Below are 13,817 nucleotides of genomic sequence, written 5' to 3'. Positions count from 1 at the left end.
TGATGGAATAAGGAAAAAGAAAAGAAAAAAAAAATAGCCAAATAATACTACTGTGTGTAAAGGTCTGGTGTGAAAAACTAGGCTAAAATAAAGTCTTTTAATAATCATATTACCATTAACCATACTTTATGTTCCTTCAAGCCTAGGCAGTGCAGATAGTTTAGACATGCACACTGGACGTGCTGAATGATTGTTTGTGGAATAAATGAATTTACCTTCTTCGTTTATTCCACAAACTATCATTTAGCATGCCGGCCTGTAGGTGGAGGATAGACAGCAAGAATAAAGAAAGGAGCCTTCAAGAAATTACCTCTGAAACTGACCCAACAGTCCCACAGACAGTTTTGTTTGTTTGTTTGCTTGTTTTTGGATAAACATAGAAATTGACCCTTCTGGTCCTAAAGCTTTAAACTTGTATTTGTTTTATCTGAGTTCCTTCCTCAGGAAAGGACCCCCAGGCCTCTCAAAAAATATCAAAGAACTGAAACTCACCAGATCATAGAATTCAGACAGTGAGACACCAGGCCTCTCATTCATCAGATTACTTCCTTAGCCCTCCCAACTTCCTGTTTTCCCATACATTGTTACATTTCTTCTCTGCTGTAAAAACTCCTAATTTTAATCAGGGAGATGGATTTGAGACTGATCCTTGGCTACAGTGCCTGATTAAAGCATTTTTCCTTGGCAATACGTGTTGTCTCAGTGATTGGCTGGCTGTATGGTGAGTAGCAGGTCTTAGACCGAACCCGTGGTGTTTCAGTAACGCCATCTGTGACCAAGATTACAGATGAGTACTAGAGGAAAATTAATAAATTAATTAAAGCCCTGCTGTAACTGTTTTCACATATACTTCTACTGTTTTTGCCTGTGGTAGAATGTTTGTTACCACAATTCTTTGATTAGCCAGTGCATGTTCAACTTCAAAATAAACATGAGGCTGGGTTTGGTGGTTCACACCTGTAATCCCAGCACTTTGGGAGGCCAAGGCGGGCGGATCACGAGGTCAAGAGATCAAGACCATCCTGGCCAACATGGTGAAACCCCATCTCTACAAAAATACAAAAATTAGCTGGGCATGGTGGCCCACGCCTGTAGTCCCAGCTACTTGGGAGGCCAAGGCAGGAGAATCTCTTGAACCTGGGAGGCAGAGGTTGCAGTAAGTCGAGATTGTGCCACTGCACTCCAGTCTGGCAACAGAGTGAGACTCTGTCTCACATACAAAAAAAGAAGAAACATGATGGTACTACATACAAAAAGTGATCTGTTTGGGAACCACCATCCTGCAGCTTAAATACAATTTGAATTCAAATTCTTGCGCACATTTTAGTCTCAAATTTGAAGGCTGTCTTTCATCTCTGAGGCCCATGTTACGAAGAAATTTACTTTATTTTACAGTTCATAGGCTTATTTTTAAAGGAGCTGATTTTACTGCAGAATTTTCTATTCCTGATACACTGTAATCATTGAAGGACTTGGAGATGTTCTGGTACATGCTGTTAGTGTGCTGTGCAAGTCTTTGAGGGAGTACCGTCTGAAGATTAGGAAATGATTTCTGCACTAATTTTGATACTCAGGTGGATTTGTCTGATGCTTGGGGACCTAGTTCTCTGGTTACTGTTGTTGTAACTCAGGGAATAATTTCTACATAGATAGGTGGTTTGAAAGACCCATTTAAGGTAGAGCTTCTATAGATAGATAAAGCTTCTATAGATATGACTAAGCCAGTTGAAGAAATGTGAATGATTACTGTGTTAACCAAAATTTCAGAATGTAGTAAAATTAATTGATAATGAAAATAGACCATTGACATTTACTGTTTGAGCTATAGTTTTATCTTCTTTTCTTCTTTTTTTTCCCTGTTTCTTGATTTCATCCCTGTAGTTTCCCCCTTTTTATATTCTAATTTGGCCATGATATGAAATTGAAGTCTTTTTAAAGCTTGTTTTACATACCAAATAAAGTTTCCTTCCCTCATTTCAAATTTAAAAGTAGGTGAATTTAATATTTTACACTCTACAGGGGATGAGAATTGAAAAATGTCCATTTGTTCTAGTGACATAGAAATCATTGGTATGCTGAGCAAGAGCCATTTTGCTGGAGCTTTCAGACACAAGCCATAATGGAGTAGGTGAAGACGTGGACATACAACGTATATTTACCTCTTTAACAAATATGGCTTCGAAAGGGAATAAAAGTGACCTAGTAGTAGGTGAAGAGAGAGACGAGAATGTGAGGGGGTTTCTTTTTTGTTTGTTTTGTATTGTTTGTGGGTAGGAAAGACTTGAGTATTTTTTAAGGTGAATTGGAAGGACAGATCTGGTGAAGAGGGCACAGATAAATATGCAACATACGTAATGATATGCCCACATACATACATGTACTTCTGTAAACACACACACAAACATACATATGCAAAAAATGGAGTCACATAATAACTACTATCTTATAAGCAGATTGCAGATTTTTTTTTTGTCAAAGATTATGAACTAATTTTTCCCGATACCTTCTGACGTTTTTCTAAAACATAGAAGAGTTAAAAGAATGGTACAATGAAAAGCCATATTCTCACCACTTAGATTCTGTTAATATTTCATTATACATGGTTTTGTAATATCCATCCATCTTTTGTTGCATTTTAAAATAGCAGACATTAATACATTTTATCCCACATACACATATCCAAGAAAAGATCATCACAGCCAAGGCGATGAACATATCTATCACTCCTAGATTTCCTCATGTCCATTGTGCCCTTGATATGTTCAACACCATGCAGTTCATCACGTACTATTTTTGGTTTTAGTGGGACTGAAAAATTAAAGATACTTGAGGAAATTTTAATACAAAATCCAAGATTTTTATGACTATCTCCCAATATTTCACAGAATTTTCACATCTAATTCAACAGGTAACTTGAAAATGAATCCCTTTTGTACATTTACGTGATAATTAGCTAGTTTAAGTACAATAAACAATTTCAACTGGAGTATACAGGTTTGGGAACCTGACCTTTGGTAATCAGACAACTCAGTGATAGGAAAAGAGGTGAGTGGGTGCTTACCATGGAGTAGTGGTTCTCTAAAGTGGATATTTGGGTCAGCAGCATTAGTGTCACCTGGGAACTTGTTAGGATTGTAAATTCTGGGGTCTCACTGCAGACATACTGAATTGTGAACTTGGTGGGAGTAGGAGAGGACGGCAATCTGTGTTTTAACAGATGCTTCAGGTAATTCCAAGGCCCACTAAAGTTTGAGAGCCTTTGCTCAGACGGTATGTTTTTCAGAGGGTTAGAAAACTTTGATTAATCTGGTGAGTTCAGTGAACATTGGTTAAGGGATGTTTGGTCTACGTGAATCTTTTTTGTTGTTGTTCTCTTTTTGTTTTTTTGAGATGGAGGTCTCACTCTGGCATTCAGGGTGGAGTGCAGTAGCGAAATCTCGGCTCACTGCAAAGTCCGCCTCCGGGGCCCAAGCGATCCTCCCACCTCAGCCTCCCAAGTAGCTGGGACCATAGTTGCTCACCACCACGCCCAGCTAATTTTTTGTATTTTTGGTAGAGATGGGGTTTTCCCGAGTTGCCTGGGCTGGTCTTGAACTCCTGAGCTCAAGTGATCTGCCTGCCTTGACCTCTCAAAGTGCTGGGATTACAGGCAGGAACTACTGTGCCTGGCCTCTGTGTTAATATGTATACATAGGATGATGATCATTTCATTAAAAAAAAATACATTTAGAAATGGAAATGATATTAGAGATAATTTTGTTCAGCTTTTTAACTTAGTACGTAAAACAGGCACAGGAATGACTTCCCTATCTAGGGTCAGGCACAGAAGTAATAATTTTCATTTCTATTCTAGAACTGTTATTTTTTTCCTCTTCTATCATCTACTGCCTTCTTTTGACTTAATAATACAGTTAATTAAAAGCCTTTTACTCAACTTTTAACCATTTGTTCAATTGGTTGACATTTGATAAGTACTCACTCTGGGCCAGGCACTGTGATTGGCACTGAAGAGCCAATATGAATATAGATGCATATAATACCTACTGTGATGGTTACTAGTGAGTGTCAACTTGATTAGATTGAAGGATACAAAGTATTGATCTAGGGTGTGTCTGTGAGGGTGATGCCAAAAGAGATTAATATTTGAGTCAGTGGGCTGGGAAAGACAGACCCATCCTTAATCTGGCAGGCACAGTCTTATCAGCTGCCAGTGTGGCTAGAATGTAAGCAGGCAGAAAAATGTGAAAAGAGAGACTGGCCTAGCCTCCCAGCCTGCATCTTTCTCCCATGCTGGATGCTTCCTGTCCTTGAACGTCGGACTCAAGTTCTTCAGTTTTGGAACTCGGACTGGCTCTCCTTGCTCTTCAGCCTGCAGACATGCTATTGTGGCACTTCGTGATCGTGTGAGATAGTACTTAATAAACTCCCCATATATCTCTATTCCATTAGTTCTGTCCCTCTAGAGAACCCTAATACACCTGCCTTACAGAGTTCACAAAAGAGTAATAAAAGGAAATGAGGCCAAGAGTCATCATCTAGTCTGGTAAGTGGGTTGGGGGGGAGAAACAAGCCTGCCTGGGGGTGTCAAAGAAGACTCCACAGGGAAATTGGTGTTTTCATACTTTGCTTTTGGAAACCCACCAAACTTTGAGTTTTGAATTGAGTTTTAATGAATTTTATTTTTTACTGAAGGCATAGCTCTAATATAGTATTTGAAAGGTTTATCACAAGAGAAGAGCTCAAATTCATTGAATCAAAATAATTTAGTTTTTAATGGTAGTGTGGTAATTAGCTTTTACAGACACCAAAATCTTAAGGACTACTATTAAGCAGATGCAGTAATATGTCTTACCATATTATTTTATTTTCTCATCTGCTATGCAAAGAAGATAATAGTACTTTTTGAGTAGCAGAGATAGAATTTTGCAAAGCATGAAGACATTCTTTGAATTTTTGTTTCTATATTATTAGATATTACATTATTGAAAATGTCATTACTGAAGGCTGTCTTATTAAAAAGATGCATAGTAAACCTCACTCTTGAGAGAAATGGGATTGCTGATAATTAAAGCTTTCTTAGGTTATTTTCAGTACCTTTTTTGGATAATAAGATCTTCAGTAGATTCAAAACTATACTAAAATATGAAGGTTCTTGGGATCTCAAGTCATGTTATTCACTCAGGAATATAGTAATAAAGAGAAAAATAATATTGTCTTTATTTTCATTCATTGAGAAAATGCTATAATATCCAGTGTGGAAGGTTAATTAGCCCCCAGATCCCTGAGCCCTTTTAAGCAGAAACAAAAATGTACTAGTATTTCACAGATAAAATTGTATTTCTTCTTTTGGCATGTAGTTCTGATTTTAGGGGAGAGCTTTGTAAAGATAAGTGAGCTAGACCCCATTTCAAAACAGCACTTTGTGTGTTTTGTTTTTTTTTCCAAAGCGAGCAAAAATACTTTTGAAGTGTGGTTCTGAACCACTCTCTCTGTACCTTTGTATCTCCCAGGGAGTTGAAAAATAAGGTAGTAAATAAACATTTTTTTCTTTTTGTTCTGTAAGAAATAGACAATTTTTGCTATGCCTTCCTCTGTTCTGGTCTAAGGGAAGGTTTATGCCCTTTTTCCCAGCCTCAGATTTACTCAGTATGTCATGAGCTGACTCTGTGAGGAAAGATGACTTATAAAACTGTTGGCTTGACAGAGTTTAGAAAGGAATACATGTAAAAACAGAAAGCTTTCCCAGAGTGATATTTCATTTCTGAAATGCAGTTTTTGGCCTTTCACTATTCTAGAGGTGACTGATTTAAATATTTGTTTTTGTTCTTTTCATCTATAAGCAATTTTAGAACTATTCCACAATAAAACATGTTCTGGCTTTTTCTTTGCAGATAAGTTTTGTAAACCTTCATTGTAAATGTGTCTTTAGTCTTCTGTGAATTAATATTTTGATAGACCTCTACTGGACCACTATAGTGTGGTAAGATGGCTAGATCTCCACCCAAAATACATATTTCCTTTGCCTTCTTAGAGTTTGGGCTAGCTGACAGAGACTGCATTTCCCAAATCTCCTTGCATGTCAGTGGAGCTTGTGACTGGGTTCCGCCAGCAGAAATAAGGGTAGAAGTGATGAGTGCCATTTATAGTCCTGGTCCATAAAATCCACCTGTGCTGTTCTTCACATTCTCCCTTCCCTAACTGTCTTTTGTGTATTGACACTTTACTGCTAGCATTACCACAATACCTATTAGTATATTTTAATTAATATAATTAATATATAGCTAAGAGTTTGTTAGTGGTTTTAGCTAGCTTCTCCAGTTTGTATTCTCAACTAAAGTTTATTACTATTTCAACTTAAGTTTTTCGGGTGTGGGTGGATAAGTAGTGTTAAGAGGTAGTGTAGATGATTTAAATGAGATACAAAGATTTTTAAAAATCATTAGTGGATTTAGTGAATTAAGTAAAGCTAATCTATACTTAGAGTTTATAAATTTAGCTGCCACCTATGAAATATCTTCCAAAGATCTGAGATTCTTAAACACAAGGTACATTTCACATATCTTTGTTTTAGAGAATTTGACAAATGAAGTTAGAATTAAGATCGTATATCACCTTGGATAGATGAGCAAATTGAATTATGAATTTGCACAATTAGGAATATAATTTTCCTATAATGAAACAATCTGTAGGTGAGTTAAGAGCAAATCAATTACCTCATTTAAATTGTTATGGTATCTAATAGGTATCTCTCTTGTCTTTTCAGTAGCCTTTGAGGACCAGTTGCCTAAAATGAAAAAGAGTATATCTATCAATATATGTGTGTGTGTGTGTGCATGTGTGTATCTTTAATTCTTTAATTAAGGTACACTTAAACTGTAAAATGCACAGATCTCAGGTATACTACTTAATGAGCTTTGACAAATGTCTATGTCTGTGTAACTAATATACTAATCAAAATATAGGACAATTCCATTACCCTAAAAAGTTTTTTCATGCCCCTTTCCAGTCAGTATGCCAATTACCTATACTTTTAATTATAAATTTTCTGTGATCAGTGTAAAGTTATATTCCAAAAGGTAGTCAGAACCCAAAATGTTATGCTTATTTACACCATCAAGGAATTCAGTAAATTCTAATATTAGGTGATGTATTTTTAAATAGAAAACATAACTTTAAAAATATTTATAAAATGAAAATTGTGAACATGCATCAAAGATCTTTTACTTAGGTGGTGTTAACAATATTTAAATTGTCCAATGCCTAAACTCAGTTATTTGTGGAGTATCCTTTCTCTTTCTTTTAATTTATGTTCTACATCAGCCAGTTTGCGCACATTAATCTCTCACTGGATTCTTTAGTAACTGTTTATTTTCTGTTCATTTGTCCACTTTTTTCTCAACCATGCTCCTTCAGCACATCTCCTAACTACCTCTTCCCTGTCACCCCAAATCAGCTTGATTTCACACTACTGAATGATAGAAATAGCCTTTCATCTAGACTATTCCAGCATCTAGAAATAGCCTTTCACCTAGACTATTCCAGCATCTTGGTATTGAGTAGGTAATAAATATATTTTTATTGAATGTGTTAGTGAATTTTAAGTTGAATTGGATAACATTATGGTTCTATGGTTATAACTTATATTGTCTATATTTGCCAGGCTCTATGATAAACATTTTCCATTAAACATTCATGTTAATTAGATATTCTTGCCTCTATTTAATTGGTGAAAATATTAAAATTTATAGAAAGTTTATGTAAATTGCCCAGTGTCACATAGCTAGTATGAAACTGGTTGGTCAGACACCAAAGTCTTTGTGATAAGTCCTGCAAATTGACATGCGAATTTTGTTAGAATATTTTAAAACTTAGGACAAGTTTAAACCATCCTATTTTTCATCTTTTTATAATATTTTAGACAACATAATTTGCAAAAGCTACTTTGTTTATTATATACAAGATCATATGCAAGAAACAAAGCCTTCTACCTTAAGGAATGATGCCAGAAAAATAGCTAATGTGTTTTTGTTTTTTGAGACAGTGTCTCGCTCTTTTGCCCAGGCTGGAATGCAGTGGTGCAGTGTTGGCTCACTGCAGCCTTGACCTCCTGGGCTCAAGTGATCCTCCCCACCTCAGCCTCCCGAGTAGCTGGGACTACAGATGCGCACTAACAGGCCTGGGTAATTTTTGTACTTTTTGTAGAGGTGGGATTTCACCATGCTGCCCAGGCTGGCCTTAAACTCCTGAGCTTGCCCGCTTCTGCCTCCTAAAGTGCTGGGATTAAAAATAGCTACTGTTTGCCTGTAATCCCAGCACTTTGGGAGGCTAAGGTGGGCAGATCACCAGTGGTCGGGAGTTCAAGACCAGACTGACCAACATGGAGAAACTCTGTCTCTACTAAAAATACAAAATTAGCTGGGCATGGTGGCGCATGCCTGTAATCCCAGCTAACTCAGGAGGCTGAGGCAGGAGAATCACTTGAGCCGGGAGGCGGAGGTTGCGGTGAGTCAAGATCGCGCCATTGCACTCCAGCCTGGGCAACAAGAGTGTCCCTAACTCTGTCTCAAAAAAAAGCTCCTGTTTATTGAATCATTGATATTTACTGACTTGACACTTCACGTACATACTTTTTAACTTTTTTCTAGAATAAAAATAATTCTGATTACACTGTAGTACACAAACACATTCTTATAAAAATGCAAGCTGTAATTTTTAAATTGAGGATAAGTCCACACAGCATTAATTCATTATTTAAAATGATTAATTGAGTGCATTTAATGCATTCAGAATGTTGTGCAACTCCCACCTCTTTCTAGTTTCTGGGTTGTTTCCACTTTTAGTTATTATGAATAATGCTTCTGTGAACATTTGTGTACAAACATTTCTCTTGTGTATATTCCTAGAATTGGAATTACTGGGTTTTATGGTAATTCAGTGTTTCTTTTTTTTTTTTTTCGAGGAACTGCAATACTATTTTCCACAATGGCTAAAACATTTTACATTCCTACCAACAATTGTCCAGGTTTCCTATGCCTCCGCATCATTGCCAACACTTGTTATTTTTTGGTTTTCTTCATTATAGCCATCCTACTATGTGTTAAGTGGTATTTCATTACGGTTTTGATTTGCATTTCTGTAATGGCCAATGATGTTGAACATATTTTCATGTGCTTTTTTGGCCCTTTGTAGATCTTTAGAGAAAGAAATATATATTTAAGTCTTTTGCCTGTTTTTTAATTTCATTGTCTTTATTGTTGAGTTGTAAGAATTTTTATGTATTTTGGATACTAATCCCTCATCAGATATATGATTTGCAAATATTTTCTCCCATTCTATAGTTGTCTTTTTATTTGCTTGTTATTTTACTTTGATGCACGAAAGTTAAGTTTTATGAAGTCCAATCTGTTCTTTTATTTGGTTGAACAAGTTGTAATTTTAATGTATGTGTAAATAAATTTTAAAAATAGGACTATTATTTCTATATGTTATTCTACTCCTTGTTTTTTTCACTTAAACATAGGTCTTGGAGATCTTTTTATGTTGGTACATAAGGATTGTCCCCATTCATTAATTAATAAATTACTGCATACTATAGATTATATGTTCTGTAACTTATTTTACCATTCCTCTAGGGACCTAGGGAGAAGGATTTTTGGGTTGTTGCCTATTTTAGGAAATAGCAAATAGTGAATATCTGTAGGATAGAATTCTAAGAGTATTTCTCTGTAGGATAGATTCCTAAAAGTCAAGTTTCTCGGTGAAGTGTATAAATCTTTTTTTTTTTTTTTTGAGGCAAGGTCCTGCTCCCTCACCCAGGCTGGAGCGTGGTGGTGATCTCAGCTCACTGCAACCTCTGCCTCCTGGTTCAAGTGATTCTCATGCCTCAGCCTCCCAAGTAGCTGGGATTATAGGCATGTGCCACCACACCCGGCTAATTTTTGTATTTTTAGTAGAAGCAGGGTTTCACCATGTTGGCCAGGCTGGTCTCAGACTCCTGACCTCAAGTGATCCACCCACCTAGACCTCCCAAAGTGCTGGGATTATAGGTGTGAACCACTGCGCCCAGCCAGATGTGTCTATTTCTTTTAATCTGCTAGTTTTACCTTCATATATTTTGAAGCTCCGTTATTAGGGTCACAAACCTTTGTGATTGTTATATCTTCCTGATGAATTGACCATTTTTTTACTATGAAGTGTCCCTTGTAGACAGCTCTTTTATTCATTCTGACAATCTCTGATATTTAATTGGAATATTTAGTTCATTTACATTTAATGTAATTCTTATGTATGGATTTGGATATAACATATCTGTTCATTCAGAAACAGTCTGATTTGCCTTTTGGGTTGATACGATATTTTTTAGAATTTTATTTTAATTTTTCTATTGACTTTTTATCTATACTTCTTTGCTTTTTATTTTTAGTGGTTGCTCTAATGATAAAATATACATTCTCAACTTCTTGCAATGTACCTAATAATGTACTGCTTCAGATAAAATATTTTTCTTGTAAATAGGTCATTCTATTCTCATTTTAAGGAATCTAAGAGTTAGGAATGCGAAGTGTAATGCCTAATATACCTAGCTGATAACTACCTAATACCTAAATTTCAAAGGTTAAGTCAAACTTATATTTGCAGAATATACCCAGTTTGGTTTTGGTATATATTATTTCCTTTTTTAAATTTCTATGTTCTGTGTGCTAATATTTTGTTTAAGAGTTTGGCTTCTATATGAGTAAGATAAATTGGCTTGTAAATTTCCTGTATTATAATGTTCTTGTCAGGTTTTCTTATCAAAGTTACGCTGAACTCATAAAACGAGGTCACAGTATTTTCCCCTTTTTCTAAACCCTGAAAGGGTCTGTTACAGATTGGCATTACATTTTTCTTAAGCATTAGGTAGAATTTGTTGGTGAAACTATCTGGCCCTTAACTTTCTTTGTGGAAGGTTTATAATTACATATTCAGGTTTATTTCATGGTTTTATGAGTATTTAAATTTCCTTTTCTTGTGTTGGTTTTTGATAAGTTCTATTTCTAAATTTCCTCTAAATTTTTACATTTATTGGCAAAGCATTATTATGGCTTATACATATTTTTTGTTTGCCTTTTCTCTTCTATTTATTCTTCATCAATTTTGCCAGGGGTTTATTGAAAAAATTCTTTCAAAGGATGATCATTTGGCATTGTTGATCATTTTCATTGTATGCTTTAGTAATTTCTGCTTTTTTGTGTTAAATTTTCTGTTATTTTCATAAGTTTTTGAGATAGATTCTTTGATAACTGATTAATAGTCCCTCTTCTTTCCTAATACAGATGCTCCTTGACTTACAGTGGGGTTATGTCCCCATAAACCCATTGTAAGTTGAAAATATTATAAGTTGAAAACACATTTAATACACCTAACCTACTGAACGTTATAGCTTAGCCTATCCTACCTTAAACATGCTCAGAACACTTATGTTAGCATATAGTTGGGCAGAATCATCTAACACAATGCCTGTTTCATACTAAAGTGTTGAATCTCATATAGTTTATTGAATATTTTGCTAAAAGTGAAAAACAATGATTGTATGGGTACTTGATTTACAGTTATACTGAATGTGTATTATTTTTATACCATTGTAAATTGAAAAATTGCAAGTTGAGCTATCATAAGTTGGGGACTGTCTGTAATATTCATTTAAGTCCCTAAGGTACAGCTTTAGCCATATTCTACAAATTCAACATGTATTGTTACTCATTATTTAATTCAAATATTTTATAATTTATATTGTGAGTTGTTTGAACTCTGTTCCTTACTGTCCAAACATTTGGAGATTTTCTGCTTATATTTTTGTTATTTCTAGTTTCTTGTATTGTGATCAAAGAACATATTCTGTATGGTTTCTGTCTACTGAAATGTATTGAGACTTCTGTGGCCTGGCATATGTCAGCCTTTTTTTTTTTTTGAGACGGAGTTTCACTCTTATTGCCCAAGATGGAGTGCAATGGCGTGATCTTGGCTCACCGCAACCTCCACCTCCTGGGTTCAAGTGATTCTCCTGCCTCAGCCTTCCAAGTAGCTGGGATTACAGGCACACGCCACCGTGCCCAGCTAATTTTTTATATTTTTAGTAGAAACGAGATTTCACCATGTTAGCCAGGCTGGTTTTGAACTCCTGACCTCAGGTGATCCGCCCGCCTCGGCCTCCCAAAATGCTGGGATTACAGGCGTGAGCCACTGCACCAGGCCTGGTATGTCAACTTTGGTAAATATTTCGTGGGTACTTAAAATGAAACTGCTTTGCAGTAGTGTGCAGTGTTCTAGCAAATATTCGTTAGGTGAAGGTTGACAATCATGTTATTAAAGTCTTCTGTATCTTTACTGATTATTTTGTTTGTTCTTGCTGAGTTATTTTAAAATCTACCATTGTGCTTGTGGATTTGTCTACTTTTATTTCAATAAATTTTCCTTTATTGATAAATTTAGACTTCTTAAAATTTCCAAGTGAACTAATTTTATTATCAATATTAAGTTAAAGTGTGCCTCTTTAATTTCATAATGCTTTTTTGTCTCAGCATCTTTATCTGATATGAATATAGCTATATCAATTTTCTTTGATTTTTGTTTACATGGTCTGTCATTTTTATTTTCTAATTAGAATTTTTATCCCTTTTTTAAAGAAGTTTTTCTTGTAAATGACAAGGAAATATATTTTATTTGGACAGTCTTTATCTTTTGTTTAGACAGTTTAGTCCATTTCCATATAATGTGCTTTCTAATATATTTGGATTTAAACTTAGTATTTTACTGTTTGATTTTTATTTATTCCATGTCATGTTTTTCCCACTTTTTTTGTGTCCTTTTGGGTAGATTCTTTCCTATTACTTTATTATCCCCTTTTATTAGGTACACATTCTTTTATTCTTCTATTAATGGTTACCCTAGAGATTACAACAGATACCATTGATTTATCATAATCTAACATAAATTAGTACTTTAGTTTCCTCCCTACAGCATAGTGACCTCAGAATATTATAACTACACTTGTGCTCCTTCTGACTGATATACATTTGTTGTCATAGCTTTTTTTTTTTTTTTTTTTTTGAGACAGTCTTGCTCTGTTGCCCAGGCTGGAGTGTAGTGGCGCGATCTCGGCTCACTGCAAACTCCCTCTCCCAGGTTCACGCCATTCTCCTGCCTCAGCCTCCCGAATAGCTGGGACTACAGGTGCCCGCCACCGTGCCCGGCTAATTTTTTGTATTTTTAGTAGAGACGGGGTTTCACCGTGTTAGCCAGGATGGTCTTGATCTCCTGACCTCGTGATCCACCCGCCTTGGCCTCCCAAAGTGCTGGGATTACAGGCTGTCATAGCTTTTAACCTGTTACTTGATTTCAACCAAACTTTTTTATTGTTTCATAATGTCAATCAATGTACATATATATTTTGTATATATTTACCATTTTTGTTGCTCTTTATCTTTCCCTGTGTCACCTATCTTCTAACTAGAGTCATTTTCCTTGTACCTGAAAACATTAGTTAGTTTCTTTAGTGTGACTCTTTTGGTGATGAATTGGCTCACTTTTTGGTTGTCTGAAAATCTTTACCCTTCATTCTTGAATATCATCCGTAGGTATAAAAATATAGGTTGCTTTTATTATCACTTTGAAAATATTCTGTTGTATAGTATCTTCCATTCTTTTTCCTGCAAGGTCAGCTACTTGTCTATTTGTGTGGTTTTTTTGTTTGTTTGTTTGTTTTTTGATTTTTTTTTTTTTTTTTTTTTTTTGATTTTGAGACAGGGTCTTGCTGTGTGGCCCAGGCTGGAGTGCAG

General features: G+C 35.5%; 1 protein-coding gene across 13 annotated transcripts in view; it reads left to right on the top strand.

The window, feature by feature from the left end:
- The window catches only part of ERCC6L2 (ERCC excision repair 6 like 2), a 184,625-nt gene that overhangs the window by 26,976 nt on the left and 143,832 nt on the right, over positions 1-13,817 (top strand). The window lies entirely within an intron of this gene.

The sequence above is a fragment of the Pan troglodytes genome, chromosome 11 (genome assembly GCF_028858775.2).
Source record: "Pan troglodytes isolate AG18354 chromosome 11, NHGRI_mPanTro3-v2.0_pri, whole genome shotgun sequence".
NCBI classification, from domain to species: Eukaryota; Metazoa; Chordata; class Mammalia; order Primates; family Hominidae; genus Pan; species Pan troglodytes.
The sequence above is the reverse complement of the archived record's forward strand: the minus strand, read 5'-3'. Positions and strand labels throughout refer to the sequence as shown.